We start from the raw sequence: 16,038 nt of genomic DNA on the forward strand, positions 1-16,038 counted from the left end.
AATTGTGTTAAGGTGCATCCTGTTTCCATTGATCATCCTTGATATTTATATAACTTGATTTTGCGTTCACCTGTGGTAAATTCAATTGATTTGACATTATTTGTAAAGGTACACACCTGACTATATAAGATCCCACATTTTGACAGTACATGTCGGAGCAAAAACCAAGCCATGAGGTTGAAGGAATTGTACGTAGAGCTCGAGACGGGATTGGGGGAAGGGTACCAAAACATTTTCTGCAGCATTGAAGGTCCCCAAAAACACAGTGACTTCCATCATTTGGAACAACCAAGGCTCTTACTAGAGCTAGCCGCCCGGCCAAACTGAGCAATCGGGGAAGAAGGGCGTTGGTCAGGGAGGTGACCGAGAACCCGATGGTCACTCTGACAGAGCTCCAGCGTTCCACTGTGGAGATGGTTGTCCTTCTGGAAGATTCTCCCATCTCTGCAGCACCACCAATCAGGCCTGTATGGTAGAGTAGCCAGACGGAAGCCATCCCTCGGTAAAAGGCACATGCCAGCCCACTTGTAGTTTTCCAAAGGGCACCTAAAGGACTCTGACTCATAGAAACAAGATTCTCTCGTCTGATGAAACCAAGAATGAACTCTTTGGCCTGAATGACAAGCGTCATGTCTGGAGGAAATCTGGCACCATCCCTACTGTGAAGCATGGTGGTGGCAGCATCATGCTGTGGGGATGTTTTTCAGCAGCAGGGACTGGGACACTAGTCAGGATCGAGGGAAAGAGGAACGGAGCAAAGTACAGAGAGATCCTTGATGAACACCTGCTCCAGAGTTCTCAGGTCCTCAGACTGGGGTGAAGGTTCACCTTCCAACAGGACAAAGACCCTAAGTACTCAGCCAAAACAACGCAGCAGTGGCTTCGTGACAAGTCTCTGAATGTCCTTGAGTAGCCCAGCCGGAGCCTGGACTTGAACCTGATCGAACATCTCTGGAGAGGCCTGAAAATATATGTGCAGAAACACTCCCCATCCAACCTGACAGATCTTGGCTCTGCAGAGAAGAATGAGAGAAACCATTTTTGAATAAGGCTGTAATGTAATAAAATTTGGAAAAATCAAGGGGTCTGAATACTTTCCGATAGAACAGTATTTGGGGCTGATTCACCACCTGAGTAAGTGGAAACTCAAACATATTAGCGAGATTGCTAACGCTAAATTTAATACCACTCATAGTAGCCATGTATTAATCTAAAAGTTCATTTCATTTCCAGTTGCAGCATACTGTTCAATGAGGCCATTCACTCGCAATGGCCAATATGCTTTTTGCGCACTCCATATCTGAAAGCCAGATCAAATATCTTTGTAAAATAGTTGCTGTTGAGTTTAGAATTGAGAGCTGAGACATTAAAAGTATACCTTCAGAAAGCTGAGGCAAACAGACCCTTTCATTACAGGATTCATGAGGATAATGAATATAGCCTTCATAACTCAACTCTGGACCTCGAAGCCAGTTCCATTGTTCCCCTCTAATCAGGGACTGATTTAGACATGGGACACCAGGTGGGTGCAATTAATTATCAAGTAGAACAGAAAACCAGCAGGCTCCGGAGGTGAATGAATATGCAGCCTGCACTGATGTGACCAATATATTTCTTAACTCACACAACCAAGTCTAAGGTCGCAAAATGTGGCTACATGGTCACAGTTTGGAGACCTGCCTTGTAAGCTTTTCACAATAGGCATACTCTAACTTTAATTTTACTTCAATTTAAAAGGCCTTCGTCCTCACAATCAACAGTAGCCTAGGCCAAAGCTCCTCTCTTGCTTTCTCTCTCTCTTCAGTAGCAGGGCAGCCGCTGAGACACACACACACACACACACACACACAGAGTGTTCTAGGGCTACAGGATGCTTGGTGTCCCTCTTCCTGGAGATGTTGCTGGGAACCTCTCAGTATCTGGGCTGTGTGAGCCCTGCCTATCCGTCCGGTGTTCCGGCTTCTCCGACAGCATCTGGGAAAGACAGATACTCATTTCCCGTTCACACGCTTCCACCCCAGCTCGGAGCGTCACGGCTGTGTGAGTGTGAGAGAGTTTGTCAGAGTCCAGCCTTTCCTTCCCCCAGTGTGTGTTATTCAGAGTCCCAGTCACGGGCACACACTGCTCCTTCTAAGCTACAGGACTGTATCGCTAGTACAGACGGGAACATGTTCTGGGATTCATGCGATAACATTAAGGAGTTTACCACATCAGTCACCGGCTTCATTAATTAATATATTGTCCCTCTAACCGCTCTGACATCAATGCAATTGAAAATCACATCCAACACTTATCATAACAGTATCATGCATTTAAAACTCATCTCACTGTGATCGATCATAAAGTTGAAACTGAGTGGAAAACATGGTCCTTGTGGATGTTGTTTCAAAGCCAAAGAAAATGGACAGCTCTTTCTAAGGTGATGCTAAAAATGTAACCTACGCATATTAGAGCTTATGTATACGCATAGGCCTATAGGCTTGACCTTCATATCTTAAAGAAATGGACGGTTGTTTCTCTTTGCTTGTTTGAGTTCTTCTTGTCATAATATGGACTTGGTATTTTACCAAATAGGGCTATCTTCTGTATACCACCCCTACCTTGTCACAACACAACTGATTGGCTCAAACGCATTAAGAGGGAAAAATATTACACAAATTAACAAGACCCATCTGTTAATTGAAATGAATTCCAGGTGACTCCTCATGAAGCTGGTTGAGAGAATGCCAAGAGTGTGCAAAGCTGTCATCAAGGCAAAGGGTGGCTACTTTGAAGTATCTCATATAAAAAAAAATGTTTTTATTTGTATAACACTTTTTTGGTTACTACATGATTCCATATGTGATGTTTCATAGTTTTGATGTCTTCTATTATTCTACCATGTAGAAAATAGTACAAATAAAGAAACCCTGGAATGAGTAGGTGTGTCCAAACTTTGTTCTTTATAAGCCCAGACATTTCTATATGCAATCCTGTTTGAAAGCAGAGTTTTGATGGTTGCCACTGAAAAGAGGAGGATTCCAGGTGCTACTATATTTATTTCTCAGCCGCTACAATTAAGCACATGATCCACTATAAAACTGGAACAGCCTGCCTGGCAGGATTGAAAATCAAACTGCGGCCACAATTTGCTATTAGAGTCCATAGGGATGACATATTTTTCTCGCTTCCCCTGTTCCTACCCATTTGATAATGGGCCATTCTAAATCGGAACAAATTGTACATACTAGTAAAGACTAGATTAAGTTGCGAATAGTCAATTAAAATATGACCACTTGAGTGAACTGTGCAACCTGAAACGAGGAATGGAGCCCAAGCTTCATTTTTTTTTTTTCAACGGCTTGTGTTCATGGAGATGCTAAACGTGTTTATGTTAATTAACAGTCAATTACCGTGAGACCAGCAATTATTTGCATGAAAATAACCAGCTAACAAAATGTCTTAACTGCCACAGCCCTACGTATGTGCATGTCTCAACCAGAAGCCATGAATTATAGGCAACATCTGCACTGAGCTAATAAGTCCCGCTACAACCTCTAAAACTTCAAACAGGCAAAGCATCAATACCGGACTAATACCTAATCCTACTATGCCAACTCTGATGCATGTCGGATGTGGCAGGGCTTTCAAACTATCACGGATTACAAAGGGAAACCCAGCCGCGAGCCTCAGTGACACCAGGCGAGCTAAATGCCTTCTATGCTCGCTTCAAGGCAAGTAACACTGAACCATGCATGAGAGCACTGGCTGTTCCGGACGACTGTGTGATCTCATTCTCCGTAGTCAATGTGAGTAAGACCTTTAAACAAGTTTACATTCGCAAGGCCACAGGGCCAGATGGATTACCAGGATGCGTACTCCTAGCATGCGCTGACCAGCTGGCAAGTGTTTCACTGACATTTTCAACCTCTCCCTGACCCAGTCTGTAATACCTACATGTTACAAGCAGCCCAGCATAGTCCCTGTGCCCAAAAACGCCATTGTAACCTAATCTAAATGACTATCACCCAATAGCACTCATATCTTTAGCCATGAAATGCCTCGAAAAGCTGGGCATGACTTACATCAACACCATCGCAGATGCACTAGACCTGACTCCAATTCGCATACCACACCAACAGATCCAAAGATGATGCAATCTCCATTGCACTCCACACTGCCCTCTCCCACCTGGACAAGAGGAACACCTATGTGAGACTGCTATTCATTGACTACAGCTCAGCCTTCAACACCCTTGTGCCCTCCAAGCTCATCACTAAACTAAGGAACATGGGACTGAACACCTCCCTCTGCAACTGGATCCTGGACTTCCTGACAGGCCACCCCCATTGGTTAGGGTAGACAACACGTCTGCCATGCTGACCCTCAACACAGGGGCCCCTCAGGGGTGCGTGCTTAGTCCCCTCTTGTACTCCCTGTTCACCCATGACTGCGTAGCCGCATGACTCCAACACCATTCTTAAGTTTGCTAACGACACGATGGTGGTAGGCCTGGTCACCGACAACGATGAGACAGCCTATAGGGAGGGCAGAGACCTGGCATTGTGGTGCCAGGACAGCAACCTCTCCCTCAACATCAGCAAGACAAATGAGCTGATCTTGGACTACAGGAAACGGAGGGCTGAGTACGCCCCCATTCACATCAGGGCTGTAGAGGAGGGGGTTGAGAGTTCCTGTGTCCACATCACTAAGGATCTATCATGGTCCACAAACACACACAATGAAGTCGTGAAAAGTGCACAACAATTCCGCTTCCCCCGCAGGAGGTTGAAAAGATTTGGCATGGGCCCTCAGAGCTTTTAAAAGTTTTACAGGTGCAACATTGAGAGCATCTTTATTGGCTTCATCACTGCTTTGTTTGGCACCTGCTTGGCATCCGACCGTAAGGCGCTACAAAGGTTACTGTCTACGGCCCAGTACATCACTGTGGCCAAGCTTCCTGCCATGCAGGACCTCTCTACCAGGCGGTGTCAGAGGAAGGCCCTAAAAATGGTCAAAGACTCCAGCCACCCAATTCATAGACTGTTCTCTCTACTACTGCACGCCAAGCAGTACCGATGCACCAAATCTGGAACCAACATGACCCTCAACAGCTTCTACCCCCAAGCCATAAGCTAAATAGTTAGTGCGGGTAGCTATTTGGTTAACAATTTTGCTGTTTATTATATATCCTGTTTCCTAGTCACTTTATCCCTAACTATATGTACATATCTACCTCAGTTACCTTGTACCCCTGCACATCTTTTTGATACCCTGGGTATATAGCCAAGTTATCGTTACTCATTGTGTATTTATTAATTGTATTATTACGTTATTACTTTTCTTTTATTTCTCTATTTTCTTTCTCTCTGCATTGTTGCGAATGGCCCATAAGTAAGCATTTCACTGTTAGTCTACACCTGTTGTATACAACCTTATTTATACCTACACACCAAGGTCAAAAGTGATTTATACCTGTTACTGACTTCTTCCCACACACAAACACAGGGTCTTACCAGATGGCATAGCCTCCACAACAATGCAGACAGGAGTCTCAGACATGCCTTGTGGAAAGAGAGAGGGAGTTAGCCTACCATTTAAAAAATATATGTTTAGGCCTACCTGGTCTAAAAAGCAAGGAAAATACTATCACTAGAGTCCACTTTTCTAGTCGAGAGCATACATTACATAAGAAGAGGGGGTAAATATGAGATCACTGCACACCGTTGTAAATACAACTCATGTTTCTGTTTATTTATTTTCCCTTTGGTACTTCAACAATTTGCACATTATTACAACACTGCACATAGCCATAATATAACATTTGAAATGTCTCTATTTTGAAACATTTCTCAGTGTAATGTTTACTGTTCATTTCTGATTGTTTATTTCACTTTTGTTTATTATCTATTTCACTTGCTTTGGCAACGTGTTTCCCATGCTAATAAAGCCATGTGAATTAGAGCGAGTCAGTGTGTTTGTGTACTTAGTTTTCACTGGCACTGTTCTCTTCTAGAATAGACAGGACTTCTCTTTCATACCATCTTTTCTGTAATTCTTCTCTCTGTCTTTCTGTGTCTCTGTATCTATGTAATTTTCACTCCATCCCTCTATCTTAGTTGCTGTATGATCTGAAATTGATCTGATCTGAAAATGTGAAAGTTCAAACGTTCTGACCTACTGTTACCGTCAAAATGTTGGACACGTACTCATTCAAGGGTTTTTATTTTTACTATATTCTACATAGTTTTGATGTCTTTGCTATTATTCTACCTATGGAATCATGTAGTAACCAAAAAAGTGTTAAACAAATCAAAATATATTTGAGATTCTACAAAGTAGCCACCCATTGCCTTGATGATTGGTACACTCTTGGCATTCTCTCAACCAGCTTCATGGTAGTCATGCCTTGTTAATTTGTGGTATTGCTTTCCTTTTAATATGTTTGAGCCAATCAGTTGTGACAAGGTAGGGGTGGTATACAGAAGTTGGACCAAGTCCATATTATGACAAGAAGAGCTCAAATAATCAGAGAAAAACAGCAGTCCATCATGACTTTAAGACATGAATGAATGTCAGTCAATCTGGAACATTTCAAGAACTTTGAAAGTTTCTTCAAGTGCAGTCGCAAAAACCGATAAGCTCTATGATGAAACTGGCTCTCATGACGACCGCCACAGGAAAATAAGACCCAGAATTACCTCTGCTGCAGAGGATAAGTTCATTAGAGTAACCAGCCTCAGATTGCAGCCTAAATAAATGCATGAACTCTTCAGAGGAGACTACGTGAATCAGGCCTTCATGGTCGAACTGCTGCAAAGAAACCTCTACTGAAGGACACCAATAAGAAGAAGAGACTTGCTTGGGCCAAGAAACCGGAGCAATGGACATTAGACAGGTGGAAATCTGTCCTTTGGTCTGATGAATCCAAATTTGAGATTTTTGGTTCCAACCGCCGTGTCTTTGTGAGACACAGAGTAGGTGAACAGATGATCTCCACATGTGTGATTCCCATCGTGAAGCATGGAGGAGGTGGTGTGGGGTGCTTTGCTGGTGAAACTGTCGGTGATTCTATTTAGAATTCAAGGCACTCTTAGCCAGCGTGGCTACCACAGCATTCTGCAGCGATACGCCATCCCTTCTGGTTTGCACTTAGTGGGACTGTCATTTATTTTTCAACAGGACAATGACCGAACACACACCTCCAGGCTGTGTAAGGGCTATTTGACCAAGAAGGAGAGTGGTGGTGTACTGCCTCAGAAGACCTGGCCTCCACAATCACCCGACCTCAACCCAATTCAAATGATTTGGGATGAGTTGGACTGCAGTGAAGGAAAAGCAGCCAACAGGTGCTCAGCATATGTGGGAACTCCTTCAAGACTGTTGGAAAAGCATTCCAGGTGAACCTGGTTGAGAGAATGCCAAGCATGTGCAAGCTGTCATCAAGGCAATAATAATAATAATTTTGATTTGTTTAACACTTTTTTTGGTTACTTCATGATTCCATATGTGTTATTTCATAGTTTCGATGTCTTCACGCTTATTCTACAATGTAGAAAATAGTAAAAATGAAAAACCTTTGAATGAGTAGGTGCGTCCAAACTTTTGACTCGTACTGTAAGCCATGTTCTCATAGACCTCAGCTTTTAGACCGCTTTTAGTAAGGACACGTGAAGTCTAGTGTGTGTGGGTGCATGCGCAACTGGCTCTCACAGTCTCACATCCTAATTAGACGTTCATCCATGTTTCTTAAACATCAAATTTGTAAGTATTTAAGGTTAAGTTTAGGCATTAAATCTCAAAAATAACATAGCTGGATTTGAACTTGCAACCTTTGGAATCAGAGGCATAAGGTAGACGGTAACAGCACTCACTGTTGTCCCTAGTGGCCAGTTTCCACCTCATCTCCCAACGTCCATAGACATGGATGGACGTCAAATACTGACTTGTATCACAGGTGACCTGGCTGGCGTGTGTGAGAAGGCAGTTTCCCAGACAATGGGAATGGCCAGTCTTACACAAGTCTCAGTCAGGCCCTCCGGGTTAGCTGCCCTCACCACTGCTGTCTCATTGGCTTGGTTTACTTTGGCATCTGTGTGCGTGTGTGTGATTGATTGAGTCAGTCCATCTGTAATGTAATTCTTGCTTTTAAATGAGCCCAGAGGCACAAGTCTTTTTTTAGAACATCAAATAAAAATGTGGACGTCTGTTTCTGTAACCCTTGGCTTCAATCTCTCGCTCCCTCCCTCTTCCCCTTACTACATGTAAAGGTTCTATGATAAAGGCCATAAGATCATTGAGTGTGTGTGTGTTTTCCTTATTACTTAACATCATCTATGTGTTTCGCTCTACTTCCCTGAAACCAATAGAGGCTGAAAAACCTTTGAAAACAAACATGTAAAAACATAGTTCTGTTTTTCCTTCAAGGGGGGAATCTATTATCTGTTTATCTGTTAGAGATCCTGAGTCATGATAAGGGGGTGGACCACAGCGTGTGTGTGGTTAAGACAAGGTTAGTTAAGTGGTAAATTGAGTTTGAGGCTGAACTGTGGCCTCTAATCAAGTTCAGACCACGAGTGTGTGAGCGAGCGTCTCGGTGTGACACACACACACTGACCCAGACTAACAACCACATAATTCTGCCTGCTCATAATGTCTAGACGCTTTGCTTCCATCTCTCTCTCCATGACATGGTCAGATATCTGAGATGGAGAGCGGGAAGAGGTGTGAGGAAGTCCGAGTGAGGAGGAAGGAGCCAGGAGGGTCAGGGAGAGGTGTGAGGAACTCCGAGTGAGAAGGAAGGAGCCAGGAGGGTCGGGGAGAGGTGTGAGGAAGTCCGAGTGAGAAGGAAGGAGCCAGGAGGGTCGGGGAGAGGTGTGAGGAACTCCGGGTGAGAAGGAAGGAGCCAGGAGGGTCGGGGAGAGGTGTGAGGAACTCCGGGTGAGAAGGAAGGAGCCAGGAGGGTCAGGGAGAGGTGGGAGGAAGTCCGAGTGAGAAGGAAGGAGCCAGGAGGGTCGGGGAGAGGTGTGAGGAAGTCCGAGTGAGAAGGAAGGAGCCAGGAGGGTCGGGGAGAGATGTGAGGAAGTCCGAGTGAGAAGGAAGGAGCCAGGAGGGTCGGGGAGAGGTGTGAGGAACTCCGAAGGAGCCAGGAGGGTCGGGGAGAGGTGTGAGGAAGTCCGAGTGAGAAGGAAGGAGCCAGGAGGGTCGGGGAGAGATGTGAGGAAGTCCGAGTGAGAAGGAAGGAGCCAGGAGGGTCGGGGAGAGGTGTGAGGAACTCCGAGTGAGAAGGAAGGAGCCAGGAGGGTCGGGGATAGGTGTGAGGAACTCCGAGTGAGAAGGAAGGAGCCAGGAGGGTCGGGGAGAGGTGTGAGGAAGTCCGAGTGAGAAGGAAGGAGCCAGGAGGGTCGGGGAGAGGTGTGAGGAAGTCCGAGTGAGAAGGAAGGAGCCAGGAGGGTCGGGGAGAGGTGTGAGGAACTCCGAGTGAGAAGGAGCCAGGAGGGTCGGGGAGAGGTGTGAGGAACTCCGAGTGAGAAGGAAGGAGCCAGGAGGGTCGGGGAGAGGTGTGAGGAACTCCGAGTGAGAAGGAAGGAGCCAGGAGGGTCGGGAGAGGTGTGAGGAAGTCCGAGTGAGAAGGAAGGAGCCAGGAGGGTCGGGGAGAGGTGTGAGGAACTCCGAGTGAGAAGGAAGGAGCCAGGAGTGTCGGGGAGAGGTGTGAGGAACTCCGAGTGAGAAGGAAGGAGCCAGGAGGGTCGGGGAGAGGTGTGAGGAACTCCGAGTGAGAAGGAAGGAGCCAGGAGGGTCGGGGGAGAGGTGTGAGGAACTCCGAGTGAGAAGGAAGGAGCCAGGAGGGTCGGGGAGAGGTGTGAGGAACTCCGAGTGAGAAGGAAGGAGCCAGGAGGGTCGGGGAGAGGTGTGAGGAAGTCCGAGTGAGAAGGAAGGAGCCAAGAGGGTCGGGGAGAGGTGTGAGGAAGTCCGAGTGAGAAGGAAGGAGCCAGGAGGGTCGGGGAGAGGTGTGAGGAACTCCGAGTGAGAAGGAAGGAGCCAGGAGTGTCGGGGAGAGGTGTGAGGAACTCCGAGTGAGAAGGAAGGAGCCAGGAGGGTCGGGGGAGAGGTGTGAGGAACTCCGAGTGAGAAGGAAGGAGCCAGGAGGGTCGGGGAGAGGTGTGAGGAACTCCGAGTGAGAAGGAAGGAGCCAGGAGGGTCGGGGAGAGGTGTGAGGAACTCCGAGTGAGAAGGAAGGAGCCAGGAGGGTCGGGGAGAGGTGTGAGGAACTCCGAGTGAGAAGGAAGGAGCCAGGAGGGTCGGGGGAGAGGTGTGAGGAACTCCGAGTGAGAAGGAAGGAGCCAGGAGGGTCGGGGGAGAGGTGTGAGGAACTCCGAGTGAGAAGGAAGGAGCCAGGAGGGTCGGGGGAGAGGTGTGAGGAACTCCGAGTGAGAAGGAAGGAGCCAGGAGGGTCGGGGAGAGGTGTGAGGAACTCCGAGTGAGAAGGAAGGAGCCAGGAGGGTCGGGGAGAGGTGTGAGGAACTCCGAGTGAGAAGGAAGGAGCCAGGAGGGTCGGGGAGAGGTGTGAGGAACTCCGAGTGAGAAGGAAGGAGCCAGGAGGGTCGGAGATAGGTGTGAGGAATTCCGAGTGAGAAGGAAGGAGCCAGGAGGGTCGGGGAGAGGTGTGAGGAACTCCGAGTGAGAAGGAAGGAGCCAGGAGGGTCGGGGAGAGGTGTGAGGAAGTCCGAGTGAGAAGGAAGGAGCCAGGAGGGTCGGGAGAGGTGTGAGGAACTCCGTGAGAAGGAAGGAGCCAGGAGGGTCGGGGAGAGGTGTGAGGAACTCCGAGTGAGAAGGAAGGAGCCAGGAGGGTCGGGGAGAGGTGTGAGGAACTCCGAGTGAGAAGGAAGGAGCCAGGAGTGTCGGGGAGAGGTGTGAGGAAGTCCGAGTGAGAAGGAAGGAGCCAGGAGGGTCGGGGAGAGGTGTGAGGAACTCCGAGTGAGAAGGAAGGAGCCAGGAGGGTCGGGGAGAGGTGTGAGGAAGTCCGAGTGAGAAGGAAGGAGCCAGGAGGGTCGGGGAGAGGTGTGAGGAAGTCCGAGTGAAAAGGAAGGAGCCAGGAGGGTCTGGGCGGAAAGGGGATTGATGGAAGGGATGAGGATGTTAATAGTTAAGATGTAATGTGAAAGAAGAGTTTTACTGACACACACACACAGATATTAATCTCTGTGGATGTAGCCTATGACAACGTACAGCTCTCTCTCTCTTGCTGTGGGGCTACTTAACATAACATTTTATGTTCTGTGTGTGCGTGAATGCTTGCATGCATGTCTGTGTGTGTGTGTGTTCTCATGCAGGCTGTATTAGGGGCCAGCTGGCATGCAGCGATCCACACATGAGGCTGATTATGACTCAGTACTACATTACATTACAGACATTCTTCTTTCTGTCTCTCATTCTGCCTCTCTCGCTCTTTCTATCTTTCTGTCCCTCTGTTTTAGTGCTGAGAGATTAACAAAATGTTTTGTTTGTTTTTTTGAACAACCAATTGATCAAAGTCTGTGGCGGTTCTCGTAAGAGACAGTTTCATCACAGCGCTTGATGGTTTTTGCAACTGCTCTTGAAGAAACTTTGGAAATTCTTGAAATGTTCCGTATTGACTTAAAGTATTGATGGACTGTCATTTCTCTTTACTTATTTGAGCTGTTCTTGCCATAATATGGACTTGGTCTTTTACCAAATAGGTCTATATTCTGTATACCAACCCTACCTTGTCATAACACAACTGATAGGCTCAAACGCATTAAGAAGGAAAGAAATTCCACAAATTAACTTTTAACAAGGCACACATGTTAATTGAAACGCATTCCAGGTGACTACCTCATGAAGCTAGTTGAGAGAATGCCAAGAGTGTGCAAAGTTGTCATCAGGCAAAGGGTGGCCCTAAAAGACCCTAAAAATGGTAATATATTTTTATTTTGCAGTCTTTTGGTTACTACATGATTCCATATGTGTTATTTCATAGTTTTGATGTCTTCACTATTAATCTACAATGTAGAAAATAGTACAAATAAAGAAAAACCCTTGAATGAGTAGGTGTGTCAACTTCTGACTGGTTATGTATTTATGTATTTATTTATTTAATCCCAGACAGATAAACACTTAACAGCCTATCAACCGCACGGCGGCGTCCGCATGGTCCTAAAGCACACCGATGCCTCCGTTTTGTATCACATTCCAATGATAAAACTGGAGCGTACAAAAATGCTATATCAGAATGTGGTGGGGACATGTCCCCAGTGAATGTTCCGCCCCTGGTTTGAGAGGAGGGAGAGAGCGGCTGTGAGGCTGACTCACCATCCCTCTGCTGAGAAAAGGGGACACTGTCCTCCAGCTGATGGCAGTTCGCATTATTATAATAACTGCATTATTTCTGTCTCATGCACCAATTCATTGTGTTAATCCGGTATCCAGATAAAGTGAAATATTACTTGATATAAAAAAAAAGGGACAAGCTGCAAATAATAACGCAATCTAGCTTATTGTAACTCTTTGCTATATCTATTCATTATAGCTGCAGTGCTGGTGACCGACAGTGCTGAATAACAACTTTAAACATGAACGTATTCATTGTGTCTCTCTCTCTAGTCAGGGTTTTAAACGTTTTTAAATCTCACGGTATCAACTTTGCTGTGCGCTCAAGGCTTCTTTTTCCTGTCTATAGGTTCAAGGAAACAGTGCAGAAACTGTGATCTGAGCTATCTGATTGGCCAGTGGTAGGCTTGATTTGCTCTCTGGGCTCGTCAACAGCACGAAACAAATAACACATTTTTGAACCGACCATTTTTGAACCGACCTCAAAGCACTAATTGCTCAGCACTAGTCCCATTTATATTGTTATTTACAATTTATACACTTGAATAATTGCTAGATTTTATTCAGTTTAAACTAAAATAATAAATGAATGAATAAATGGATAATAAACTAGAATCTAAATAAATATCAAATGATTTGTCACTCACTGTCTCTCTCCCTCTCTTAATCCCCCCTCCCTCTCTCTACTATCTTCCATTTTCTCTCAGCAGAATAGCTGAGCAATCGCCAGTCTCTCTCGCCCCCCCCCCCCCCCTCTCCTGTCTGCCAGCCCTTATAGCTGACACGTGATCCCAGTCTAAAACTAAAGAACTCTTTACAGACTCTTCCACTTTAACTAGTGACCAAACTGTTTCTCCCCCACAGCCCCATGAAAGACAACAGACATCTGTTCCTCACACTGCTCCATACCTTACCCTTCATCCCTCCATCTCACACCCATCTGTAGAGGAGAGGAGGGCTGGAATGGAGAGGAGAATAGAGGGGGAGGGAAGAAAACAAAGGGGGAAGGTTGGTCTGATAAGAGAAATTGAAACCGTGAGGCAGCTAGAAAATGTTTGGAGATGCGTGATTATGACTGGGTCTGTGTGTGTGTGTGTGTGTGTGTGTGTGTGTGTGTGTGTGTGTGTGTGTGTGTGTGTGTGTGTGTGTGTGTGTGTGTGTGTGTGTGTGTGTGTGTGTGCATGCATTTGTTTGTACGTTGTGTGTGACATGAAGTGAATTCTCTGCACGCATGACGCACACACACAAACACACACACCGCACTAATCCACTGGCTGAGTCTTAGACAGAGGAGCATTCAGGCATTATCCTGCCCAGCATGAGAGGAAGTGCTCTCCTCTCTCTCTCTCTCTCTCTCTCTCTCTCTCTCTCTCTTTCTCTTTCTTTCCCTCCTCTCTAATTTTCATTCCCCCTCTCCTCACTCCGTCTCTCTCCCCCACCAATATTCCTTGTTCTATTTCAATGTCCCCTCCATCGCTCCTTCTCCCTCTACCAATCTCGTGTTCACTTTACCTCTCAGTCACTCCCTCTCTTCCCCTCCTTCCCCCTATCCCTCCCTCTTTCTCTCACTCCACTCTCTCTGTCTCAGTAAAGTGAGGCTCAGTGTGAAAATGCCATCGTGCTCGCCTGACTGTTGCCTCTTTCAGGCTGTAGAGGTAAGCATGTTTGTGTGTAGTGGGTAGCTTGTGTGTGGGTAGAGTTTGTGTGTGTGGGTAGAGTGTGTGTGTGGGTGTAGAACTTTAGTGGTGATGACATTCCACATTTAGAAACTTTCTCAAACTACTACGAGACGCAATAAATACTTTTCTTTTGTTTCTGGCGTCTCCTTTCTAGTGCATACCCTTTGTTCTCTGCTGTCCTGTCTCTGTCCTGTAATGGTCAAGACACAGCCCGGGCACTGGGCTGGGACGGTGGAAGGAGGAGGCAGAGAGAGCTGTGGCGTCATTTTTGGTGTCCTGTGATTCTCTGTGTTCTACCGTGAAGTTGTTTCTATTGTTGTGTGATTCTGTGTTCTACTATGGTGTTTGTAGTGTTGTGTGATTCTGTGTTCTACTATGGTGTTTGTAGTGTTGTGTGATTCTGTGTTCTACTCTGGACTTGTTTCTAGTGTCGTGTCTTGATGGGTTTGGGGATAAAACTTAATGATGGAAATGTAGGCCCATTTTCTGCGGACACACACAACACGCTCACACCCACCCTTACAAACACACTTCCCTGCCGGGAGGAAGAAGATTAGGATGGAGAGATGGTTAGATAGAGATATCTCTATCAATAGGGTTTTGCTCACAGGTGTATGTGTGTATTTGAGTAAATGTGGGTGTGTTTTTGAGGCGTGAATATTTGTGTGTGTGTTTATCGTTAAGTGCGTATGTGTATTTTTAAGTGTGAGTACTGTGTATGTTTATGTGAATGTATGTATGTATATTTTCAGGCATATGTTTAGTGTGTATATCTCAGAGGTATAAATGTACACTACCGGTCAAAGTTTTAGAACACCTACTCATTCAAGTGTTTTTCTTTATTTTTGACTATTTTCTACATTGTAGAACAATAGTGAAGACATGAAAACGATGAAATAAAGGGTGGCTATTTGAAGAATCTCAAATATAAAATATATTTAGATTTGTTTAACACTTTTTTTTTAGTTACTATATGATTCCATATGTGTTATTTCATAGTTTTGATGTCTTGACTATTATTATACAATGTAGAAAAAAGTAAAAAATAAAGATGAACCCTTGAATGAGTAGATGTCCTAAAACTTTTGACTGGTAGAGTGTGTGTGTGTGTGTGTGTGTGTGTGTGTGTGTGTGTGTGTGTGTGTGTGTGTGTGTCTCAGGCATATTGTTAAATGTGTATGTTCAGGTGCGTATGTGTAATCACGAGTCAACCGTTTTTCTGACGAGAAACGTAGGTCATGGTCATGGTCAGCATTCGAGAATATCCTCATTTACATCAAATTATATTATATTTGTCACTTGTGCCGAATACGACAGGTGTAGACCTTGTGAAATGCTTACTTACAAACCCTTAACCGACAATGTAGTTTTAAGAAAAATAAGAGTGAAGAAAATATTTACTAAATTACCTAAAGTGAAAAAAGTAACGCAATAAAATAACAATAGCGAGGCTATATACAGGGGGTACCGGTACCGAGTCAATGTGCTGGGGTACAGGTTAGTCGAGGTCATTGAGATAATATGTACATGTAGGTAGGGGTAAAGTGACTATGCATAGATAATTAACATTGAGTAGCAGGGGGAAGTCAATGTAAATAGTCCGGGTAGCCATTTGATTAGTTGTTCAACAGTCTTATGGCTGGGGAGTAGAAGCTGTTGAGGAGCCTTTTGGACCTAGACTTGGCGGGCTGGTACTGCCTGCCATGCGATAGCAGAGAGAACAGTCTGTACCACAGGATCCGGATTCAACCATCTGGATAGTACGTAGAACGGTTACTGTGTGTGTGTGTGTGTGTGTGTGTGTGTGTGTGTGTGTGTGTCAGTCTGAGAAACAGACACACAGTAGGACTAAGTCTAACAGCTCATTTGAGATCAGGACTAGGCTTAACCTGTTTTATTAACATTTCAACTGACTCACGTTATTTAGTCTGGATTATTATGACATGAATATAAGGCAGACAGTCATGCTTATGACAAGTCTTACGATGTGTTATAACTCCACCATAATGCATTATAGTTGCATTGTTAG

General features: G+C 45.4%; 1 protein-coding gene across 1 annotated transcript in view; it reads left to right on the forward strand.

Annotated features, from left to right (window-relative positions):
- LOC115128596 (growth factor receptor-bound protein 10-like) overlaps positions 1 to 16,038 on the forward strand; it is a 54,170-nt gene that overhangs the window by 26,051 nt on the left and 12,081 nt on the right. The window lies entirely within an intron of this gene.

This window comes from Oncorhynchus nerka, linkage group LG4 (genome assembly GCF_034236695.1).
Source record: "Oncorhynchus nerka isolate Pitt River linkage group LG4, Oner_Uvic_2.0, whole genome shotgun sequence".
NCBI lineage: Eukaryota > Metazoa > Chordata > Actinopteri > Salmoniformes > Salmonidae > Oncorhynchus > Oncorhynchus nerka.